At 51.3% G+C, this 24,260-nt stretch overlaps 1 long non-coding RNA gene across 1 annotated transcript; it reads left to right on the forward strand.

The window, feature by feature from the left end:
• Window positions 1-4,286: 4,286 nt before the first annotated feature.
• Window positions 4,287-16,987, forward strand: LOC149128673 (uncharacterized). Its single transcript, XR_016213471.1, has 3 exons — window positions 4,287-6,265; window positions 7,852-8,326; window positions 16,721-16,987. It is a non-coding gene; the product is annotated as an uncharacterized LOC149128673 (long non-coding RNA).
• The last annotated feature ends 7,273 nt before the right edge of the window (window positions 16,988-24,260 follow it).

Consider the following 24,260-nt stretch of genomic DNA (forward strand, 5'->3'; position numbering starts at 1 on the left):
GTTGATGGCTGCCCCCGCCAGAAGGCTGCTAAGTGGCTGAACACAGGCCCCGGTGTGGGGGCCCAACGCTCCTGTGTCAATGACCACGTTCAAGCAGAGCCAGAGCCGCCCTCAGAAATGCTTCAGGGACCTGCCAGAGAGACTTGATGGAGCAGCCTGGGTGCTAGAAGATTCTTCAGTTCCAAAAAGGTTGACTCGCATCCGTTTGTCTTGCCACACGTGGTCTTCCTACCTACCTGTTTTCTCCTCCCAAACCGAGAGGTCCAGGTTCTGGGGCTTGGTTAGCTATTGCAGCAGAGTAAACTGCCCTGAAACGCAGAGGCCTGCAAAAACCACAGCCGCTTATTATCAGTCCCAAGTTTGTGGGCTGCTGCAGGGTGTTTCTTTGGCTCCACGTGGCATCACCCAGGGCTGTTGTCATCTGGAATCTCCATCAGGCCTGAGGGTCCCGGGTCGTCCACCTGCGTGGGAGAGTGAAGGGTTCCAGTGCTTTCCAGGTGGTCTCTCTAAGCCGTATGGGCTTTTCACAGTGCCGGCTGGGTCCCAAGGGGGGAAAGCCTTTCCCCAGGAGGGGAAAGCCCAGTTTCAGGAGAAAGTCATCCAGCGCTTCTGGCACATTCTGTTGGACAAAGCCAGTCGCAGGTGATCTCTATTTCAAGAGGAGGGAAAATCAAGTTCGGTTTTCTGTGCGTGGGAAAAGTAACAGAATTTGCAGCTGTCTTCAATTCAGAATGTTTGGGTACAGAGAGAAAAACAACAGGGCAAACACGATGGTTCTGCCTTGGCACAAGAGAGCCCAGGGAAGTGTGCACCATGGCATAGGGGGTGACTCATCTTTTACATAAAGCACCTGCTGCATCTGTGGGCAAGACCCTCTGGGGGCAGCACATTTGTCAGAGACCATTGCTTCCTGCTTGGTAGGGGAGGGAGGGAGGAAGGACAGGTGAATTCCCGCGGGGCTGGGTATCGCCAGGGGACGATGGCATTTCTGCCCTTTTACCTACTGGTATTTCCTGGCAGGCTGATAGCCCCCATCTCGCCGGGTCAGCCCGGAGAAGCAGTTGCAGCAACAGCTGTGTCCGAGGAACGCTCTGGCTACACGCTGAGCACCCGGAGAGGGAGGAGCCCAGGAGAGGAGGCGCAGTCCCTGGAAAAGCCCGCTGCTCTCCGCAGCAAGGTGGAAGGGACCGGGCCGTGCCTTTTGTCGCCACTGAAACCAAGCAGCATTGGGTTCAGTAACGGAACACACACACCCCCACACACCCACCTGCCTTCCTGCAGCATCAGGAACAGACCCCCGTGTTCTCCGAAAGCAGATGTTGGCTGCTCCAAAACAGACATTGGGTGGCAGAGAGAGTGTTTTGAGATCTGCGTCTCGATGGCAGAATCCCCCTGCGCAGGGTGGCCACTGTCCTCCGAGGGGGTGGGGACGCTCCGCCGGGCGTCCGCTCCAGGGTAATGTTCTCTTCCACACAGCGTCTGTGTGTGCTTGTGCTGAGGTCGGATGCTGAGTTTGCTCATTCATTCATTCATTCATTCAGCAAATGTTTGCAGAGTGCCTAAGGGAGCCAGGGCCTATGCAGGTTCTGGACATGCGGCGCTGCCCTGGAGACGCGCGTGGGATCTGCTCGGAGCTGTCAGAGCTCAGTGCTCAGTGGACACGGCTTGCAGGTCTGGGGGGCACCCGGATCCTACCTGACCACCGTGGGGAGGGATGGGCCCTTGGGTTGTCTCCCAGGGAGCTGGAGGGCCAGCTGTGTTTTCCAACCAAGAGAAAGAGGTGGAGTGTGCTTTTCCCTGCTCCACGTCCAGGTGATGAGAGGCAGCTGGATGATAATCACTCACTGTTTTCTGTGTATTTTGATGGTTCCTGAGGACTGCTGGTCAGGATGATTGAATTTAGCAGCCTGTAGCAAATTCCGCACTATGTGGGGGTAGAATACAGGCAGGCAGAGCCGTAGGAACACGAAGGAAGCAGACCTGCACTCCAGGGATAGAATCTTTGGTTGTAAGATTTTTTTAAAAAAAGATTTTATTTATTTATTTGAAAGGCAGAGTTACAGAGAGAGGTAGAGACCGAGATAGAGGTCTTCCATCCGCTGGTTCACTCCCCAGATGGCCGCAACAGCAGGAGCTACGCCGATCCCAAGCCAAGAGCCAGGATTTCCTCCGGGTCTCCCACATGGGTATAGGGGCCCAAGCACTTGGGCCATCTTCCACTGCTTTCCCAGGCCACAGCAGAGAGCTGGATCAGAAGTGGAGCAGCCGGGACTAGAACAGGCACCCAAATGGGATGCTGGCGCTGCAGGAGGCAGATTAACCTGCTGCGCCCTGGTGCCGGCCGCTTGTTGTAAGATTTTTATAGCAGTGGGAAGTTGCATATTTGTTGCTGGTGGGAAGTCTGAGATTACTCTGAGTGTGAGCATGAGCAGGTGTAATGAATAACAGCTAACAGGTACGAGCTCTGACACTGAGCCAGATGGCACCTTAGCTCCGCATGTGTTATCTCAATTCCCGGTTTCCCAGGCCGGACCTGGCAGAGCCAGCAGTGCACCCCCGAGCTCCAGCTGCTCGAGGTAGGTTTTGAGCGTATGGGGACAGGCTCTCTCTGGACGGAGATGGTTACATGACAGCTCATTGTGATGAACAGCCTGCCCTGAGTCCCCGTGTCAGCGACCGTTAGTTGAGTGACTTCCGCCAAGTTGCTGCCCAGCTCAAAGGCTCGGGCTGCTCTTCAATCCTTCACTCTCTTTCTCCCATCCAGAGGAAGTGACACCACTGAGTGTCAGCGAGGTTTGGGCAATGCAAAGGTGAGTGTAGTGAGCCCATTACCCGCAGAGGATCACGTGGAGCGGAGGACAGAGCAGGGAGCCAAAGGTACATGTGAGAGCAGGACAGGCCAAGAGGCAGGCAAGTGACCAGGGCCAAGCTGGAAGGAAGGTCGTGGGAGACCTGTCCAGGCGTGGAGAGGCAGGGAGGCATGGGGTGGCGTGGGGGTGGGACGGTGAGGCCAGCGACTGGAGGCCTTGAAGGCTGAGTGCAGGACTGTGGCCTGACCAGGCTGTCTGCCAGGAGACAGCTTGGCACAGGAGCAGTGCCATTGGATCTGTGATGCAAGTGAACTCTGGAGGCCACATGGGTGCAGGATGGGTCAGGAGCGACGACAGGGGCTGAGGAGAGGCATGTGGGGGCCGAGCCAGGTGCCCTTCTGAGTTCTTTTCTCTCTGCTTCTATGAAATGTTGATAATGGGTTATTAGCCATTGGAATTCGGAACATACTGCAACTTCCTTTGTGCTGTATTTCTCAGAAAAAAAAAGTGATTGCCTTTAAATTAAAAAGAGCTAGCTGTTTTTGAGGATGGTGCCCATATTTTGGGTGAAAGCAACATAGGACTTGCAGAGGAGTCTTGAAGCAGGTTGACCAGATGCCTTCATGTAACGCTCTGAGCCACAGAGATGGACTGTTAGGTTGGAAAATGACAAGACCACCTGGCTCTGTCTTGGAACTGAACATGTCCCTCAGTCTTTATCTGGACTCCCTGGACTTGCACCCCGCACTGGCCCATTCCAATGCTGAATGATAATCTGAATGATAATCTCCCGCTAATTCTGTTTTGGCACAATGCAGGTGATCCGGATCTAATGGCTAGCAACTGAAGGTGCTGGTGGATTTGCCTTCCGGGAAAAGAGCAGATCAAGCTGCTAATCACTTGGACAGGGCTCCTGCCTGCAGGCTGTGGTGGGGGTGGTCTGGGTGTCCTCTGGGTTTATGGGAATGGCCCTCCCACCCGGGCCTCCCCACGCACACCAGCTGAAGCGCTCAGAAAGCCACATTCGTTCCCTGTGGCCCAGCCTTGATTTCAGTATTGTTTGTTTTTAAACCCCATCCCTGTAAGGGCAGCATCAGTATTTTTGGTTCGATATGTGGTTCATTGCCTATTACAACGGATTCTTTCTCTGAGCAATTTGAGGCGTGTGCATGACTTCCAAGCTGCCGTGTATTTCTCATACTCGCTACCCTGTGACGTACAAGCACGGTGGGCTCCCACCCTCCTCTACCCACCCCCACCCCCCCAAAAAAAAGGAGGAAAGGAAGAAAGGGAGAGAAGAGGAGCTCTACGATACGTTTATTAGCTGCTGAAATGCATTAGGGTGCGCACACTTTGAACTGCACAGAGGAAGGTAACCGCGCCTGTAATTGGAATAACTCCCATCAGTCCCCTCCCGGCCCCCTTTAATAACCTCTGCATTGTTTTATCCCCAGGATTTATTGATGACCTGCAATAGCCTTCTCCCAGGCCCCGGCCCACTGGGGTGTTTGCGGGGCAAAGGGCAGCGCACGTGGCCACTCCCTGACCCGAGCCTCCCCATAAATCAGGGCCTGCGAAGGCCTGTGATGCGGAGCCAGAGGGCAGCTGTTGTTGGAGGAGCTCACCAGGAACCAGGGCCTGTGATCTTTCCTGTTGCTAACAGGCTTGATTTTTTATGGCTGTCAGCATCCTTGGAATGGCTGGGGAGGCACGCAGGGAGGCGGCGAGGCCAGGCGCCCGGCGGGTCTAGGGCCGTGCTTTCTTCTCTCAAGGGGGCAGGCCACAAAGCTCTTTCCTTCTTCCTCCCTGGCCAGGGGGCTGGGCCCTCCCCTCTGCAGCTGAAGGGGTTCCTGAGACTGTGTGAGTGACCGAACCCAATGTCACCAAGCTAGGAGGGAGGGAGCATGGCAGTCGGCTCGCCTTTGCTCATGGCACCTTGGGCCCTTAGTGTCATGGCCATGCCCACAAGACGACAGCCGGTTCTTTCCACTGCAGCCACGTCCAAAACCCGGTGGGCTTCTCAGAACCCAGTCTTGTCATCCCAATTGACTTTGATGCTGAAATAAAAGCAATTTTTGAAAGCTACTTGGTAGGTCCAAGAGTTGCTCTTTTTTTTTTTTTTTTTTTTTTTTTGCTTCTTCAGAGTGAATGGATAGAAAATTCAGGCAGGATGATGATGGGGGGAGGGAAAGAAAAGGGTAAAAAAGCACAGAGCTGGCCAGACAAGGAAAGAAACTGCAGCCCAGTTCTGAGGCACCTGATTAGGAGGCATTAGCTGCAGAGATCCGGTCATGAAGGTGGGGCAGGACCACAGTGGGTGTAGGGGTCTGGACACCAGCGTGGAGTAAACAGTTTATGCACAGCCCTTGTGTGGTCCAGAGCCTGCCTCCAGCAGGCACAGCCTCCCAGCGAGAACAGAGCCGGCCACAGGGCAGGGCCGCGCGGCCCACCCCAGACAGAGCCTCCAGAAGCCTAGAAGGGGTGAGAATAGAATCCCAGATGCAGCCAAGTGGTCTGCAGGGTCGCAGAGCAGACCTGTTTGTTTACGTAGCGCTGGAAGCTTGCCTCGCACCACAGGGACCCCGAGCTCCCAGAGCAGGCAGACGTACCCCCGAGCTCACATCTTGCCAGTGCTAGGGGGACTGTGCCCCACAGTGCATCTGGCCTCCGGCTGTAACTGTTTGCAGCAGTGGGCTTCAGCCTACAGCCAGACACCCACAAACACGGCAGGGTGTCGCTCCCCCTCTTCATGGAGGAGCGACACTGAACCCTGCCTAGGTTTCCTATCCGAGTCACGGCACCATTATGCCGCTCCCCCTCTTCGTGGAGGAACGACACAGGACCCTGCACTGTTCTTTCGTCCGCTCGGCCCTCCCTGGGTTTGCTGCTGGTTCTTCCCGGGTTGGCTACTGTCCCTTCCACCTCCGTGGAAGGGCAGTTCCCCCTGGCCACATTCCCCACTTCCGCAGGGGAGCGGCACACCGCCGGCCGGCTCTCTCGGGGGCTGCACAGGTGTTCCCCTTAGATGTTCTCTTAGATGTTCCTGGTGCATGTTGTCTCTCCTCCTTTATAGTCCTCCTCCGCCAATCCTAACTCGGCTGCCCACACGCCGAGTACGCTGCTCTCCTCCAATCAGGAGCAAGTCCTACAGTTTATTGGTTGAACTGGAGGCAGCTGTGTAAAAGCTGTTTTCTTCTCTCCCAGCGCCATATTGTGGGAGAGCAGATGCATAGAATAAGTCTTAATTCCAGTAACTTAGTCTAGTCCGAATTGCTCCCCACAGCAGGGGGTCACAGGTGCATTCCCACTGAGGGTCACCTGTGGGTGGCGATCGCATAGCCATGGCGCCACCATCCCCTGAGCTCTGGCCTGTACAAACAAGAAAATGAGCTGGGCACGTTCAGGACAGTCTGGCTGGGGAAAAAAAGCCATGCGGGTGCCCGGCCTCTCCCCAGGTGAGGCAGGTGGGCAGGAATGGGGGGCTTCCAGAATACTTTGTCCTCGGAGTCAGGGCGTTGCTGAGAGTGGCCCCTGACTCGTCTTGTCAAAAATGATGGAGACCCTCGCCCTTCTTCCTGCCTTTCTTCTGAGTCCTTGGGTGGGTGGGTGGGGGTTGCAAATGGAGGCAGGAATTCTGCTCTGACCAGGGCTCTGTGTGGGTCCTTCCGGCCCCCAACTGTGTGGCTTCCCATGTATGACCCGCAGTCTTTTGCTGAACCCTGTGTGTGTGTGTGTGTGTGTGTGTGTGTGTGTGGTGGAGGAGATCTGCAAGCCCCCTGCTGTTAGGAGGAAGGGTCTCAGGTGGCAAATGCTGCTGTGAGCCATACTGAGAGTGCTGGCGACCTGCACACGTAGCAGACCCACTGTGGTAGGCGGAATAACGGCCCCCTGTCCTGATCCTCGGAACCTGTGAACGTGTGACCTGGAACAGAAGGGGCTTTGCAGAGCTGATGAAGTTAAGAGGGGTGGCGGGAGAGGCGTGAGCATGGTGTGGCTGGTAGGGGCCATGAGCCAAGGCGTCTGGCTGGTAGCCTTTGGGGGTAGGGGAATCCAGGAGCTGGCTTGGCCCCTGGAGCCCCCAGGCTACCCCTGGGTAGCCCCTGACACCCAATAAGGACTTGTGTTATTTTAAGTCTGTGCAGTTTTTTATTATTTATTTATTTATTGACAGGCAGAGTGGACAGTGAGAGAGAGAGAGAGAGACAGAGAGAAAGGTCTTCCTTTTGCCGTTGGTTCACTCTCCAATGGCCGCCGCAGCCGGCGCGCTGTGGCCGGCGCACTGGGCTGATCCAATGGCAGGAGCCAGGTGCTTCTCCTGGTCTCCCATAGGGTGCAGGGCCCAAGGACTTGGGCCATCCTCCACTGCACTCCCTGGCCACAGCAGAGAGCTGGCCTAGAAGAGGGGCAACCAGGACAGAATCCGGTGCCCCGAGTGGGACTAGAACCCGGTGTGCCAGCCCGCAAGGCGGAGGATTAGCCTAGTGAGCCGTGGCGCCTGCCCTGTGCATTTTTTATAACAGCCATTTTGGGAAACTAGTTACACCCATCCTGATAAAACAGTTTTTTCATGGGTTAATCCCACTTTTTTCTTTTTAAAGATTTACATATGCATTTGAAAGGCAGAGTGACAGAGAGAGAGGGGGAGAGATAGATACACAGAGAGACAGAGAGGTCTTCCATCTGCTGGTTCGCTCCCCGAATGGCTGCAATCACCTGGGATGGTCCAGGCTGAATTCAGGAATTCTGGGTCTCCCATGTGGGTGCGGGGGCCCAAGCCCCTGGGCCGTCTTCCACCGCTTTCCCAGGCACATTAGCAGGGAGCTGGATTGGAAGCGGAGCAGCTGGGAATCGCACCAGCACTCTCGGGTTGCTGGGAGGCTTAACCCACTCTGCCACAACGCCAGCCCCGAGTCAATCCCGCTTTTGGTAAAAGCACTGTCTCCCCTCACACAAGCCCTCAGTTCCCCATGACTCTGCGTGGAGGGTGCGCTGGGCAGCTCGGGTGACACGTGAGCAACTGAGGTGGAATTTGATGTTTCAGAACAGGTTCAACAGCTGTGACTACGCAGGGGAGTCAAGGTCAGGAACCAGCAGAGAAAAGCAAAGGAGGCTCCGGGCCCCTCTGTGTCGCAGGTCTGCACAGTGCTGCAGACAGCTATGTGCGAGAAGCACTTCCTAACTGAGAAATCGGATTTAAGCAGAGATGAGCACACACAGAGAATCTGCTGACTTGCGTTCACACCTGTGCATTGAACTTGGTTGTCCAAGCTGCCCCGTAGGAAGCAGCATCTCCCGGAGCGTGGCCGACGGAGTCGGGGGGCTTTGCAGGAACCAACAGCTTCTCCTCTTACCGGCTGAGTGGCCTTGGCTAGTTCCCGCTCCCTCGGAGTCTGGATTTCCTCTGTGTCATCCTGGCCACTACGTCACAGCGTTGTTGAAATCATTAAGTGATACTGCTGCTCACTGCGTTCCCATCACAAGGCTCGACACACAGGCACACGGCCAGTTCTACAAAGGTGAGTGAGTCGTTATCTTCATCAGTGGTATTTGGTGAGACTTAGGGTGCTACTTAGTAATTTATCTAACTCAGCGCATGCTCTGACTCACAGATGACAGAGGTCAGAAATGACAAGCGTGTATTGAGTTGCTTTGTGTCAGAGCCTCGCTGGAGCACTTAGCTTCAGCAGTAGTGGAAATTCTAGGTGTTTGCCCGACTTGCCAGTCTGCAGCGGAACCTGGATTGGAACTGAGTGGTGAGCACTTCCAGCCTGCCTAACCCCTTGGCCAGGCTGCCTTTTCAAGGGAGACCCTCTCAGGGTTTATCCCATCTGCAGGGAGGGCACAGAAAGGCCCGCACATGTCTGCGTGATTGGCGGGGTGCCTCTGGCCTTTCCCTGACGACAACATGGCGCTGACTCATATCCCCACGATGTTAGCAAGAAAATCCTCTGCTTCCCGTAGGACCAGGGAGAAGAAGCAGAGAAGGCGAGATGACCCCCTGCCCCGAGCCAGGTGGGCTGGAGGCAAGCCCCCGTCCTGGGGTAGGGGCATCTCCATCGCTCACCTTGGCCTTGGCCCCGGGTGCAGGGGGCAGCCAGGGGAGTCCCCGTGCCTGCATCTTCATTTCCAGGAGTCCAGGCACGGATGTACGTTCCAGGATGCTGGACTCAGAGCCAGACACCTCGAGGAAGGGGGTGACAGTGTGGGGAGTAGTTGAAAATATCCAGGCCGAGCAGGAGTCAGGAGAGACAGGTGAGACCGACTATCCCGGAAATCAGAGAGCAAAGTTACTGCGAATACTCAGGAAAGAACAAATCCTGCAAGTAGTTAAGGATCCAGCTCCAAAAACAGGCAAGAGGAGCGAAGCAAAGGCCTACAGTTCCAGGCCCGGGATAGGAGCTGGAGTGGAATGGCTCCTGGACAGGATGGCCGCGGGCTGGGCTCCGGGACCCTTCCAGCTTAGAGCTCAGAGCCTCTGATTCCATCAACACTCACATCAAACACGCTACCGGGATTCCCTTGGCTTCACACAGCAGCTGCTCCATCCGACCCGGAGGTAGCATATTTCCAAACGGGTTCCAAACCCACTGAACCCCAGTCCCTGTCACTGGAGGACTTATTCTCTTCCTCATTATTCTCTTCCTCCTCACTTCTCTCCACCTCTCGTTACCCTCTCACCCGGTCTCCGGCTCCTCCTCCTCCCTTTTCCTGCTTCTCCTTTGCCTCTGCATCTTCTGTTTTGATTTCTGGCTGCTGGAATAATTTAATCCCAACAGGATGCAAAGTGAGTGGCCTGGCTTAGAAGCTTTGCAGGACATTTGATGCTATTTCACACTCAGCAGTTGGCAGTGCACAGAGAAGTGTGGCAACAAGGACCTCCTACCCAAAGAGACTGAAATTTAAAAAAAAAAAAGGCTGTCATTCTTTGAGTTTAAGGCTAACAGGTTTTTTCCCCCCATGAAATAAAATCGAAGTGAATTGCTTAGGTACAGGGACGTGAGCAAGGCTGTCCTGGAGGCTTAAGGAAAACAGGGTAATTGGGCCGGCCCCGTGGCTCACTTGGTTAGTCCTCCGTCTGTGGCGCCGGCATCCCATATGGGTGCTGGGTTCTAGTCCCGGTTGCTCCTCTTCCAGTCCAGCTCTCTGCTGTGGCCCGAGAGTGCAGTGGAGGATGGCCCAAGTGCTTGGGCCCTGCACCCCATGGGAGACCAGGAGGAAGCACCTGGCTCCTGGCTTCGGATCGGCGCAGTGCACCGGCCACAGCAGCCATCTGGGGAGTGAACCAATGCAAGGAAGACCTTTCTCTCTGTCTGTCTCTCTCACTGTCTATAACTCTACCTGTCAAATAAATAAAAAAAAGAAAAGAATAATGTAATAAGGGTAATTTAGTCGGAGCTCATGTTCTGGTCCCAAGGTGGGTGGGGAGGCTGCAGGTTCTCATTGCACAACAGCGGCGTTTCGACCTTGGCTGTGAACCTGGGTGCTGCTGCTGTGAATGTCACTGCCATCACACTGTGTTGTGCCAAGGCCTGCACTGTGTCAACTTCTTATCTTAGAGAACAAGCTCCCTTTCATTGGTTCATGCCTCAGAAATTCATAATAGCTTGGACTGGGCTAAGGCTAAAGGCAGGAGCCTGGAATGCCGTCCGGGTCTCCCACATGGACGACGGGAACCCAAGTACTTTAGCCATCACTGCTCCCTCCAGGGCCCACATTAGCAGGAAGCTGGAGTCAGCAGTGGGAGCCAGGAATCAAACCCAGGTACTTTGCTGTGAGTTATGGGTGTCTTAACTGCGAGATTAGATACCTGCTCCCAAGATTGTGTTCATATTTTATTTTATTTTTTTACTAAATACCTGCTCCCAAGATTATGTTTATGTTTTATTTTATTTTTTTATTTATTTAGTCATTTGAAAGTCAGAGTTACACAGAGAAAGGAGAGGCAGAGAGACAGAGAGAGAGGGGTCTTCCATCCAATGGTTCACTCTCCAATTGGCTGCAATGGCTGGAGCTGTGCTGATCCAAAGCCAGGAGCCAGGAGATTCTTCAGGGTCTTTCATGCGGGTGTAGGGGCCCGAGGACTTGGGCCATCTTCTACTGCTTTCCCAGGCCATAGCAGAGAGCTGGATGGGAAGAGGAGCAGCCGGGTCTTGAACCGGCATCCATATGGGATGCTGACGCTTCAGGCCAGGGCGTTAACCTCTTGTGCCACAGCTCCAGCCCCTGTATTTATATTTTAAAAATGATCTGTTTTCCCCCTTTACTGGAGAGAGAAAGATACCTCTTCATTCCCCAAATACCTGCAACAGCCAGGATTGGACCAGGCTGAAACCAGGAACCTGGAGTTCAATCTGGGTCTCCCCAGGGATCCAGGTACCTGAACAATTACCTGCTGCCTTCCAGGGCATGCTTAGCAGGAAGGTGGAATCAGACGTGGAGCCAGGACTTGAACCCTGGCACTCTGGGATACTGGCATCTCAAGCAGTGTCTGAACCACTCAGCCAGATGCCTGTCCCCAAAGTTTATTTTATATCCTCTTTACCCCTTCTTATATACCTCAAATATCCTAGACAGTGGCTCATCCCTTCACGCCCCCTCGTCCTGTCATTCCTTTCAGGAGAGATGGAGAAATAAGGGCGCATCCACACTGAGAGCCACAGCACCCACGCTGTGATTGAGGGAAGCGGACAGGAGGCGAGCTAAGGCACGCAGCAGACAGAGAAGGAGTTAGATAAAGTGATGCTGGTTTTTCCTGTTCAACACAATCAAATCCCAGAGTTGCCTTTTTCATGCCTTTCGGTTATCGTTGGTGCAAGCGTGGTGTTTTGTGTTATGTTGTTCGGCAGGTAGTTATCACGTACGACGTGATGTTTTCAAATACACTCACAATGTGGCACGGCCTAAGTGCGTGTTTGATGTTTGCTCAGTAAAGTGCAACTGCTTTGCTGGCCCTCTCAGTCCTCCCTGCCATTGAGATAACGCTCGGACTAGGAATTGCAGGAGAGGCAGGTCTGTGGCTGCAAAGGGGCAGTCAGCACTGGGTGAGACGCCGGTGGGAAATGACAGCGGGGGGTGGGGTGGGTCTCTTCCTCCAGAGCCAAGCGCGCATGCCCAGGGCGCCCTTGACACCACACACGCACGGCACAGCACGGCCGCCTGGCTTGTGCCAGCCCAGGGCGAAGGCGTGCTCTTCCTTCCCCAGTGAGCGGCCAGAGAATGTGCCGGGCACAGTGCCTGGCTGATTGTGGTTGCTCAATCGTATTCTAGGAAATGAATGAGAAATGAGACAGACGTTAAAGGAAGAGTCTCATAAGAAAGCAGGGAAATTTTTCAAAAAAATGATGGAGGGCGTGAGAAAATGTTGCAACCCTTTTGAATGAAGGAATTTAACTTGACATTTAAGAACAGTAAAAAAAAAATGCTGTGATGTGTGGTCTAGTCTCCTGGAATTTTAGTTTCTTAATCTATAAAATGGAGCTTATAATTATCACTTGGGAGGTTTTTATGAGGGTTAATGGAGATTATGAGGTGACTTCAAAAAGTTTGCTGGAAAATGGAATGAAAAGATTTTTTGGTGCAAAAAAATGAAATCCACACATAGTTTTTGCTTTTTAAAAATTATTTATATATTTGAAATAGAAAGTTATGTGTATATATATATATATATATATGATTATCTTCTATCAGCTGTTTCACTTCTCAAATGGCCCAAACAGCCGGGGCTGGGCCAGACCAAAGCCAGGAGCCTGGAACTTCATCTGGGACCACCATGTGGCTAGCGGGGGTCCAAGCACTTGGGCCATCTTCTGCTGCTCTCCCAAGTGCATTGGCAGGGAGATGGATCAGAAGTGGAGCAGCCGGGACTTGAACCGGTGCCTATGTGGGATGCTGGTGTTGCAAGCAGTGACTTAACCTGCTGCACCACAACACCGGCCCCTAGTTTCTTCATAATCTACCTTTTCATAAACCTTTTAAAGACCCGCTTGCATGTATGGATTTCCAGATTTGTTTGTACTAAAGTAAAATATCTTTTAATCCATTTTCCACCAATTTTAAATTATCTTTAGTATGTGTAAAAAGTGTAAAGTGTTTAGAATTGATTGGCTTATATATCTAATTAAGACTGCTTGGTGGAAGTCAAGTGTGGACTTAATCACAGGAAAAACCAAACCAAACCAAACCATAAACCTCCAGGCATTGCTTCCCCAGGTTGTGTAACCAAGACCAGGAGAAGGGTGGGGTATAGGGTGCCAGCCACAAGGACCCCCTGGGAACTATGGTTTGTTGGGTTTGCTCTCTCCAGCTTTCTGTACAGATCTGCCCTCTGTGGCTTCGGCAGCCCCAGACCCGGGTGAAGAGGAAAACTGAGAGTAGGTCAGGAAATGCTGGAGGGCTTGGACAGCTCCCATTAGAACTGCAACCTCACCTCCGTGTTCCTGTGTGTGGTGAGAGATGAAGATACCACAGCACCCTCCTGGGGTCACTTGTGCCGAGGCGTTGAGCAAACCACGGTAGACCAGACAGTCGCCCAGTTTGGTCTACAATGGCCAACGCATGGATGCTATGAATGGTAGGAGCAATAATGAAGTGCAGGGAAGAAAGAGAAGGGGGAAAATAGACCAATCTTTCTTTAAAATATTTATTTATTTATTTGAAAGCCAAAGTGTGTGTGTGTGTGTATGTGTATGTGTGTGTGTGTGAGAGAGAGAAAGAGAGAGAGAGAGAGAGAGAGAGAGAGAGAGAGAGAGATCTCCTATCAGCTGATTCACTTCCCCAAATGCCCTCAACAGCAGGGGCTGGGTCAGGCCGAAGCCAGGATCCAAGCTCCACCACATAGTTGGCAGGGACCTAAGTACTTGGGCCATCACTTTCTGCCTTTCCGGCTCATTAGCAGGAAGCTGGATCAGAAGCAGAGCCACCTGGACTCAATTCTAGGCACTCCAGTATGGGATGTGGGCATCCCAAGGGATGGCTTAGCCTGCTGTGCAGCACCTACCCCTCTAATATTTCTACTCCAGTGAGCTCTGAGAGTTGATTTTGAAGGGGATCAATGCTGAGCAGTTCTAACGAGTTCCAACTGAACCAGTCCCCTGAGGATGGCATCTCCTTGGCGGAAGCCCCAGCACCTCCCAGTTCCTGCAGGTCTCCTCCTGGGACACCTCTGAGTGCCCCTAGCATGTGCCCGCCCACCCCAGGCGGCTCAGGGAGTCAGAGGTGGCAGATGGAGAGGCCGACACGGTTAGGTAAAGACTGGCCATGGGGACTCTCTGACCGGAAGCACCTTTGCTTTGTATTGCGGGAGAGCAAGTCCACAGCCAAGGATGTGGCAGGGCTGCGCACCTGCTGGCTGCGCACAGCAGAATACGGTGTGGGCGAACACAGCACCCCTGGGTGAGGAGCCCATGGAGAGAAGATGAGGTGCTTCGGTGAGTTCGTGGAAAATGGAATTAAAAGATAAGTTTGTTTCGGTGCAGAAAATTTTGAACTCCATGTCTATTTGGCATAGTGGTGAAGCTGCCCCTGGGTGCCTGCATCCCATGTCAGAATGCCTGGGTTAGAGTCCTGGCTTTGCTTCTGATTCCAGTTACCTGCTAATGTGCACCTGGGAGGCAGAAGTGATGGTTGGAGAAGCTGGGTTCCTACCACTCTCTGGCAGGACACCTGGATGGCTGTGGCTTGACCTGGATCAGCTGTTGTGGGCATTTAGTGATTGAGCCAGCAGATGATAGGAAGCTTGCTCTCACTCTCTCTCTCTCTCTCATCTTTAAAATAAATAAAAATAGGGGCTGGCGCTGTGGCTTCATGGGTGAAGCCGCTGCCTGTGATGCCGACATCCTATAAGGATGCCAGTTCCAGTTCCGGCTGCTCCACTTCCAATCCAGCTTCCTGCTGGTTCGCCTGGTAAGCAGTGTAATATGGCCCAAGTGCTTGAGCCCTGCACCCACATGAGAGACTCAGAGGGAGCTCCTGGCTCCTGGCTTTGGCCTGGCCCAATTCTGGCCATTGTGGCCATCTGGGGAGTGAACCAGAGGATGGAAGATCTCTCTTTCTCTGTCTCCCTCTCTCTATGTAACTCTGACTTTCAAATAAAAATTTTAAAGTCCCAAAAGCTGTGCATATGTGGGGGTCCTCAAAAAGTTCATGAAAATGCAGAGTATGAAAAACCATAGGGGCCACATCTGTGGCATAGTGGGTAGAGCCACCGCCTGCAGTGCCAGCATCCCATATGGGCACTGGTTTGAATCCCAGCTGCTCCATTTCTGATCCAGCTCTCTGCTGTGGCCTGGGAAAGCAGTGGAAGATGGCCCAGGTCCTTGGGCCCCTGCATCCATGCTGGAGACTTGGAAGAAGCTTCTGGCTCCCAGCTTCAGATCGGCTCAGCCCCAGCCATTGCTGCCAATTGGGGAATGAACCAGCAGATGGAAGGTCACCTCTCTCTCTCTCTCTGCTTCTCCTCTCTGTATAACTCTGTGTAAATAAATAAATCTTTAAAAAACACTAGGCTTGGATTTAAAAATGTTTTTGCACTAAAAGAAACGCACATTTTAATTCCTTTTTCCACCAATTTTTAAAAGTACTATCATATGTGTGTCTGCCTCAGGCTCTCTGTTTTAGTGGGAAAGGCACCTGGGACAGTGAAGATCTATCCCCTGTCTGATTATCTACTCCAAAATGGATGCAATTACTAATTCTTTCAGGATTAAAATATAAGACCGAAATAAAATGGTGCAGAGGAGTAATATGTGGGTTGTTTGAAGGAGATGGGTTAAACCTCAAGCCACCAACACCTGTTGGGAACTTACTCATCTGTTTTTTTTTTTTTTTTTTTTTTTTTTTTTTTACAGGCAGAGTGGACAGTGAGAGAGAGAGACAGAGAGAAAGGTCTTCCTTTGCCGTTGGTTCACCCTCCAATGGCCGCCGCGGTCGGCGTGCTGCGACCGGCGCACCGCGCTGATCCGATGGCAGGAGCCAGGAGCCAGGTGCTTTTCCTGGTCTCCCATGGGGTGCAGGGCCCAAGCACCTGGGCCATCCTCCGCTGAACTCCCTGGCCACAGCAGAGGGCTGGCCTGGAAGAGGGGCAACCGGGACAGAATCCGGCGCCCCAACCGGGACTAGAACCCGGTGTGCTGGCGCCGCTAGGCGGAGGATTAGCCTAGTGAGCCGCGGCACCGGCCTTACTCATCTGTTTTTTAAAACCTTACTGAGCACCTGCTATGGACCAAGCACTGTTGTGGGTTCTCAAGATGCAGCGATGGACAAGCCAGCTGTGGCGGATGCTGTGACACAAGGAACGCAGCTGGGGACACATTGGCCCTCAGCTACCAGCTCCTTTTTTTTTTTTTTTTTTTTTTTAGATTTTTATTTATTTTAAAGACAGAGTTACAGAGAGAGGTAGAGACTGACAGAGAGAGAGAGGTCTTCCATCTGCTGATTCACTCCCCAAATGACTGCAGTGGCTGGAGCTGAGCCGATCCAAAGGCAGGAGCCAGGAGCTAGGAGTTTCCTACGGGTCCCCCACATGGTGGCAGGGGCCCAAGCACTTGGACCATCCTCTGTTGCTTTCCCAGGCTCAGCAGCAGGGAGCTGGATCAGAAGTGGATCAACCAGGACTTGAACTGGCTCCCATATGGAACGCTGGTACGGCAAGCCAAAGCTTTAACCCGCTGTGCACAGTGCCGACCCTGCCACCAGCTCCTTTAAGGATGAACTGAGTTTCAGAGAGCTGCTTCCCTCAATGTCCTCTTGAGAGAGCAGCCCACATCCAGGAGTGGACCCTGAGGGCACGGGTCAAACTCTGCACGGACAGCCCACCTTCAGAACTCCCCCTAGAGTGGCTGGCGTAGCCACTGAGCTGATCAAGCCTTGTTTCTCCTTCCGTGCAAATTTATTCCCTTCCCTTCCTTCTCAAGGATGTGGATCCTGCTTGCAACACCGGGATCCCATGTCAGAGCACCGGTTTGAGTCCTGCCATCGGGACTTGCAAATCCAGTTTCCTATGAATGAACCTGGGGGAGCAGCAGAGGACAACCCAAGTATTTGGGACCCTGCCACCTATGCCGACTACCTGGATGAGTTCCTGGCTTCTGGCTTCAGCCTGGACCAACCCTGGGTGTTATGGGCATTCCAGCCAGTGGGTGGAAGACCTCTCTTTCTGTGTCTCCGCCTCTCTTTCTCTGTCACTCTGCTTTTCAAAAAAATAAATAAATCTTTAAAAAATTTAAAAAAAAAAGCTGTGGCTCCTGACAGTGTGCCCTGGAAAAGCTTCACACTCAGAGAGCCCACCCTGCCACAGTCAGTGCCTCTTCTCACAGAGCTTCCAAATTCATGGGGTAAGTGAACACACCAGAAGACCCCAGACTGTGATGAGTGCCATGAGGAAAAGCGGATGGTGTCTGGGGAGACGCGATTGCGCGGGGTGATCCTGGAGGCCTTTGGTTGGAACATGATATTGAAGCAGAAATCCAGGGACTGAAAACAGAGAGGATGACACCTGCTATGGTTAGAATATCTGTCACCCCACATGCGGGAGTTTAGTCCCTAAATGCTTACGTTAATGGCACTAAGAGGGTAGAAACAGTGCAATTATGGCGTTTAGAGGAGGGCCTTGAGATGTGATTGGATTGGATTAAACCACTCATGTGGAACCCCCCCCAAGACTGAATCTCAGACTTTTTTCTTTTTTAGGTTTCATTTATTTATTTGAGAGTTAGAGTTAGAGAGAGAGAGAGAGAAAGAGAGAGAGAGAGAGAGAGAGAGAGAGAGAGAGAGAGAGAGAGAGAGAAAAGTCTTCCTTCTTCTGGTTCACTCCCTAAATGGCCATAATGGCCAGAGCTGGCCTGATCCAAACCCAGGAGCCAGGAGCTTCTTCCAGGTCTCCCACATGGGTGCACTTGGGCCATCTTCCACTGTTTTCCCAGGCCACAGAGAACTGGATTGTAAAAGGAGCAGTTGGGATTAGAACTGACGCCCATATGGGATGCTGGCGCCACAGGTGGAGGCTTAGCCTCCTATACCACGGTGCTGGCAGTGGCTTTTAAGAGACATAGATAGGTGTAGACAGACGGGCATGCTCCCTGCCTCTTGGATGTCATGCTTTGCGTGGCCTCAGGAACCTACCAATAAGAAGCCATCACTAGAGGCCCAACCAGTAGGGCAAGCAGATCTTGGACTTGACCTCCAGAACTATGAGTGAAAATAGGCCTCTTTCCAGGGCTGGCACTGTGGCATAGTGGATAAAGCCATCGCCTGTGGTGCCAGCATCCCATACAGGCGCCGGTTCGAGTCCCGGCTGCTCCACTTCCAATCCAGCTCTCTGCTATGGCCTGGGAGGGCAGTGGAGGATGGCCTAAGTCTTTGGGAAGACCCCGGGGAAGCTCCTGGCTCCTGACTTTGGATCAGCCCAGCTCCAGATGGAGGGCCTCTCTCTCTCTCTCTCTCTCTGCCTCTCCTTCTCTCTTTCTGTGTAGCTGTGACTTTCAAATAAATAAATAAATCTTTTTAAAAAAATCCTCTTTCCTTTATAATGCTAGGTTGCCTCGTGTATTTCATGATAGTAATGGAAAGCTGACTAGTGTAGCATCTCAGACAGAGAGAAGGGCAAACGAATGGCTCCCAAGGTGGAAACAGGTGTGGTCAATGTGAGAAAGGGCAAGAGGTGCCCTACGGTTAAAATAGCGTGAAAAGCAGAAGTCGCCATGAGTTTGGTGAGAGAGGTGAGGATAGACGATGAGGGCCGCTGGTGGCCTTGGGGGGGACCTATTTTAAGGGCGATGGGAGATAGAGGTCCTTGAGTCTATTCAAGGGCTGTGTTTTTAGAAAAATGTACACCTCTCCCAAATAAAAACAAAAACAAAAACAAAAACAAAACAAAACAGGGGAATGACTAGATTAGAGCACCAATCGAACAACCCTGGGGACGGTGGGAATTGCAGAAGGCTAAGCGCCTGGCAAAGATGCATAGGCGGGGGGAGGGGTGCGGGGCTGGGGCGAGCACTCCAGAGGTGCATCCGCGGCATGCAGTGTCCCTCACCCAAGCAGTGATTCCATGATTCAAGCTGCTGTTTAAATCGGTGGCCAGACATGTGCATCCCATTAGGAGGGAGGCGTAGCGGCCGCTGCGGTAAGGATGTTCCCCTCGATTCATCCTGGCTGTCCCAACAGGCTCATCATCACGCCGCGACAGGAGGCACACATGCAGTCAACAGCATGCTCATGGCTTCCACATACCCGCCCCCAACCCATATAAATCCCAAGTTCGCCAATACAGATGGAGAGGGCTGTTTCCTTGGATGGTTCACCCCTAGCTCTCAATAAAATGTTATATGTCTTGTATTGGGTGGAAATTGTGTTTGGCTGCCAGAACAGAGATCCAGCAAATGTTGTTTAAACAAGATAAAGATTTGTTTATCTCTTACACATAAGAGAATCCAGACACAAGTAGCAGAAAGATGGAAGGAACTTGGATCCCAAATGATTATAGATCTACCACAAAACCTTGGAGTCCCGACATCTGGCAGGGGAGAGACGGGAGAAAGGAGAAGAGGGAATGTCCTGTGGAAATTTTTATCTTTTAAGGAACTTTTCCATAAGCCCTACCAAGAAGTTGGGCTCAGATTTCATCAGCCCCAACTTTGGTGCACGTCTCCTCCCTGACTCTGTCCTGATACAGATATGTGACTAAGTGCAGTCAAACTAATAATCAGATTTTAGTTTTTATGACTATGTGAGTGTTGTGCACTCTAGTTCCAAGAAAGGAGCTCATATGGTTTTTGAGTTTTCCTAGAGTTTTGAGTAGCCTTTGTTTTTTTGGGTCCTGTCTGCCTCCCCCTGCTCCTGTCCCTTGCTGCTGAATCTGTTCTGTTGTGCAGTCTCATCTCCTGGTTGATCAGGGTCTCTCACATAGCTGTCATTTTGGGCTTTGCTGGTGCTGCTCTTGTGGAGCAGAGGCATTGTTCCCTGGGTTCCATATCTTCTCTTCTTCCCCTTATATTCTTTCTTTGTTTACTAGATCTTCATTTTGCTGGAATTATTCTGGCTGGTTATTCCTATATCAGGAACAAAAGAAGTGTTGGTTTGGACACTGGATACACAGAGATACATTGAAACATAATCCTTGTCCTAAAGGCTTTTTATAGCTTGTAACAGGGACAGATAGACATATAGAAAGATAGGGAATAAATACTTGAGTGTACTTATATGCTGGTATGAGGTGGCACATGAGCAGGTGCAATGTCTCTGGCATCAAGGAAGGCTTCCTAGCGAAGGTGACAGCAGGTGTGGAAGAAGGCGAAAGGTTGGCTCAGTGGAGAAGAGGAGGAAGGAGTTCCAGGCTGAGATAACAGCGTGGACCACTGCTCGGAGGTATGAAAGACAAAGTCAGTTATAGGAAGGGTAGATCCGTGATATGGAACCGTGACATACAGAGGGTAGATTATGGGCCAAGCATTGAAGACCTCAGCTCCTTTCTTAGTTCCAAGCCTTAGATATCCACTTATATAAATTGGCCAGCATGTCTGCCTTGCAAGCGGAGGGTGGCCTGCATAGGTTTGTCAATGAGGACAGAGCATTTGAGAGACCGACACTCGTGTCCAGGTATGTCTCATGTCTCTTCTGCTTGCAGGCTTTCCAATCCCACCTGAGACGGAGCAGGCTGAAGAGCTTCTAGCAGGCCTGTGCATCCTTCAGATAAGATTCCCTGAGGTTTCTCAGGATGCGAGAAAGAATCTGGTGTGCAAAACCCTTGCTGTTCCTATAAACCACCCTGGCTTCAGACAGTGTAAGATGTCCGTAGCACTCCAAACTCCTGAGCCTGAAAATTTGAAGATGCGTGTGACTTAGACGCACATTTTGCGTTCCCTTCAATAGTTGGCGCCAATCAGAGCGAGCCACCCAGGGCAGAGATAGCCCCCTCCTTCTCACCTTTCCAGATTATTGGTTTTTTTCCCTACATTTGCAACATTTCTGAGTGCTTCAAGGGGTAACAGGGCAGACATAACCTCACCTCACAGACTCCCCCTGGCTCCGCAGCACAAGTCTCCTGGGTGTTTTTATGTTATTATTGGTTTAACCCTATTTAAAATATCTTTCCTCCATAAACCTATGTGTATATAGCTTTCCTGTTTCCCTGCAACACCAGCTTTATAGGTAGGAAGTAGCCAGTTGGACAACTCTTATAGACTCATATGTCAAAACACTCGTATGTCGTGAGAAGTGTGGCTCATATGTCAAAAAAACAAACACGAAGTCCTTCACACCCTCATTGTGTTAGAATCCAGAATAGTAGAATCCAGAATGTTTTCCAAATAATTCTCCCCTTATAGATCGAGGTGCTTAAGTGATTTTGCCATAATAACTCTGCATACAGAAAGAATCCAGAGAGAACAGTCAATGGAATTGGTTGGTGGGATTGTGGGGAAGGGGTGTTTGTCCTGTGGGCAGAGTGGCCTGTGATAACGCTGATAATATTTTGAAACATGAGAGATCTTTTCAAAGTTCTTGGAAAACGTATGCCATGAAAAAAACCACACAGATTTCAAATGTTTTGGCACCAAAGCAAACTCAACCTTTCCGTCTCGTTTTCTATGAATTTTTGGAAACACCCTCACCATACTAAAGTTAAAACCTGATTTGTAAGTTTTGTTATGAAAATTTGTTCTTGGGGCCCAGTGTTGTGGCGTAGTGGGTAAAGCCACCGTCTGCAGTGCCAGCATTCCATATGGGTGCTGGTTTGAGTCCTGGCTGCTCCACTTCCTATTCAGCTCTCTGCTATGGCCTGGGAAAGCAGTGGAAGATGGCCCAAGTACTTGGGCCCCTGCACCTGCATGAGAGACCCAGAGGAAGCTCCTGACTCCTGGCTTCAGATCAGTGCAGCTCCAGCTATTGCAGCCAATTGGGGAGTGAACTAGTGGATGGAAACCCCCACCCCCCCGCCTCTCCTCTCTCTGTGTAACTCTGACTTTCAAATAAAAAAAATCTCTTTTTTAAAAAAGAGAAAATTTGTTCTTTTGATCATATTTTTCCTGCACATCTGTCCCCTGCCACCGTCCTCGAACTTCAGACTGACTCTCCAGCCCAAATTACACGGCGGGTCACATACAACAGGTTCCACAGCGACAACGGTCTCAGACGGGGGACAACGGTCTCAGACGGGGAAAAGACAGGCGATTGTTCCACTGCAGGTGGTGGGGGATTCTTTGACTACACCGACCCTGGTATGAGAATCCTGCCTTCTCACCAAGGACTGCTGCTACTTCTGGAAAGGCGTGGTCACCGCCCTGCCTTCCATTCTAAAATCCCTAACCCAATGCATTGTCATTCTGCAATCATTGCTGGAGGGTGGGTGCGCGTGCGCATGCGTATGTGCGTGCCTAGGACAGGTCTTCAAAAAGCTCACGGAAAATGTGCATTATGAAAAAAAATCCATGTGTGGATTTCAAAAACATTTTTATACCAAAATAAACTTAGCTTTTAATTCCATTTTTTCCACCAATGTTTGAAGTATCTTCAGATATGTATATATATATATACACACACACACACACACACACACACATATATATATGTATTTAAGTATATATAGTATGTGCATATTTATAATTTACTCACATATGTATATATAGTATACACATATGCCTCTTTTTAAAAGATTTATTTCTGTGTTTTTATAAAGATGTATTTATTTATTTTTAAAGATTTGCTTACTTATTTGAAAGTCAGAGTTACAGAGAGAAAGGGAGAGACAAAGAGAGATCTTCTATGCTGGCTTACTCCCCAAATGGGTGCCATGACCAGAGCTGGGCTGATCCGAAGCCAGGAGCCAGGAGGTTCTTCCGGGTCTCCCACGTGGGTACAGGGGCCCAAGGACTTGGACCATCTTCCACTGCTTTCCCAGGCCACAGCAGAGAGTGGGAACAGAAGTGGAGCAGCTGAGACTTGAACCGGTGCCCATATGGGATGCCGGCACTGCAGGCCGCGGCTCTGCCCGCTATGCCACAGTGCCGACCCCGAGATGTACTTGTTTTTATGCAGCTTCCTGCTAATGGACACCCTAAGAGGCAGCAGGGAATGGCTCAAGTACTTGGGTGCCTGCCGTCTGCATGGGAGACCTGGACTGAGTTCATGGTCTATCCCTGAGTGTGAGAGCATTTGGCGGGGAGTGAAATAGTAGATGGAAGATTTCTGTTTTTGTGTGTCTGTCTCTGTCTCTTTGCCTTCCAAATAAAAATAAATACAAGTTTAAAAAGATTTTAATGAGTTATAATTTTTTGAATAAAACAATATCTTTTGAGTCTATATTGACAAAGATGAATGACTTAATTAAACACGTGTGGAAAAGGAATTCTTATCATCTAACACCACCAATAGATGTATGATGAGTTAGATTTAGAAAACTCTCTTTTGTAATCATCCCAGTACAAGTGGATTAGCCAGGAATCGTCATGAGGGTGGTCATTTGGCTCAGCTCTTAGATGCTGGGGAAGATGGATGCACCCATAGCAGAGTAGCCGGGTTTGCTATCCGGTTCTGGCTCTGGACTCCAGCTTCCTGCTAAGGCTGAGCCAGGGAGGCAGTGACAATAGCTCCTGCACCCATGTGGGAGATCTGGGTTGAATTCCTGGCTCCCAGCTGCAACCCCAACTAGGGGTCATTGCAGGCATTTGTGGAGTGAGCCAGCACTCGGTCTCTCTCTCTCTTCATTCAAATAAATGAATTAATTTAAAGAAGAGTGGTCATTAGATGCCAAAACTAGTGGGTGCAAGTATGATGCCGAATAGCATGTTTATATAGTCTGGAGATATCTCTCCATAAGTGACCTATTCATTACAAAATGAACAATTGTAATTCCCCAGTGGAGAACCCGGGCGACATCACCTCACCACGTGAACTACAGGAACAAAACGTGCCAGGGACAAGCCGTGGCAGGCGTGAGCTGCAGCACCAGGGTGCACACAGCAGCACACCTATTGGTAGAAACTGCACATCCAATATTGCGCACTGGTCTTGCCCAGGCCAGCTCGGGGCAGCGCTGTCCTCTCTGATAAAGCTGGGTGGTGGCAGTGGCTGCCACTCCCACTCAGCTCCACAGTCACGAAGGGGAAAAACAGTGCCACACAGTGCACTGTGTGCCGGCGAGTCTGGATACAGGTGTGCAATGAATTACATGAAATAGACTACATTTATTACCAAGTCACTAGGCTTTGGGTTAGATCATCTCGCCCAAGTGTGAGCACATTTAAAGCAGGTTTCACTCAGCAGGGGTGCTCAGTGGGTTAGGTGCCCCACTTCTGATCCAGCTCTCTGCTGTGGCCTGGGGAAGCAGTGGAAGATGGCCCAAGTCCTTGGGCCCCTGCACCCATAAGGGAGACCCAGAAGCTCTTGGCTCCTGGCTTTGGCTTGGCCTAGCCCCAGCCATTGCAGTTGTTTGGGGGAGTGAAACAGTGGATGTAAGTT

Source organism: Oryctolagus cuniculus, chromosome 1, assembly GCF_051225735.1.
Source record: "Oryctolagus cuniculus isolate XC-2025 breed Fujian yellow rabbit chromosome 1, ASM5122573v1, whole genome shotgun sequence".
Taxonomy (NCBI): Eukaryota; Metazoa; Chordata; class Mammalia; order Lagomorpha; family Leporidae; genus Oryctolagus; species Oryctolagus cuniculus.